Source organism: Protomyctophum parallelum (genome assembly GCF_964188405.1).
Source record: "Protomyctophum parallelum genome assembly, chromosome: 10".
Taxonomy (NCBI): domain Eukaryota; kingdom Metazoa; phylum Chordata; class Actinopteri; order Myctophiformes; family Myctophidae; genus Protomyctophum; species Protomyctophum parallelum.
In genome coordinates, this window is record NC_139704.1 from 41,046,633 (window position 1) to 41,047,421 (window position 789).

The window sequence follows — 789 nt, forward strand, 5'->3', positions numbered from 1 at the left end:
ATTAACTACCCCAAAAATATAGTTTACATTTTACCACTACTATTAACTTAAAACAGAATTCTTAATATTGTAAGCATAATGATATTGTCGCATTGTGATATTTGGCCATAACTCCCTCCTCTGAGGGAGCTACCTTTGGGGAAGGGGGTTGTTGTCCAGACAGGGGCCAGACTGGTGAGGGTCATGGGTTCATGTAGCATGCCAAAGTTTGTGCTATTGCCATTGAGAATGCATTGGGCGTTTAAGTTAAATAACTCAGAAACTACAAAACATTTCAAAGTAAAAAGTTCCAGCATGTGACTCCACTAGAGTTTCTAGGTGAAAGTGATTTTTTGAAGTGCCACTATCTGCCTATAAATGTCTCAAATTTGAAAGCACTATATTTCTAAAACTATGAAACATTTCAAAGATTCCTTTTCAGGCACACATGTCCACCGTAGGTTGAACCTAAATAGGTTTGAATGGGGTTTCTAGGTGTAAGTTTGTAGGACTAGTAGTGGGTGAAACGTTACAATGGTAATATGTTGTAAAACAATGAGTAATGGTGATATTTAGTGGTTTTCACTTTTACAAAGATTAATAATAATACTTTAATATAATAATTCTTCTTAACCATGCACTGCACTTGCACGACAGCAAACCTATTCATGGGGAACATTCACCAAAAGCAGCTGATCTACAAGCTCACAAGCTGTCATGATGTTGTGCAGCCTATATATTTTGGTTATTTGATTTTATATAGTGCTTAAATTAGTCCTTTAATGCAGACCGATACAAATAAGGCAACAT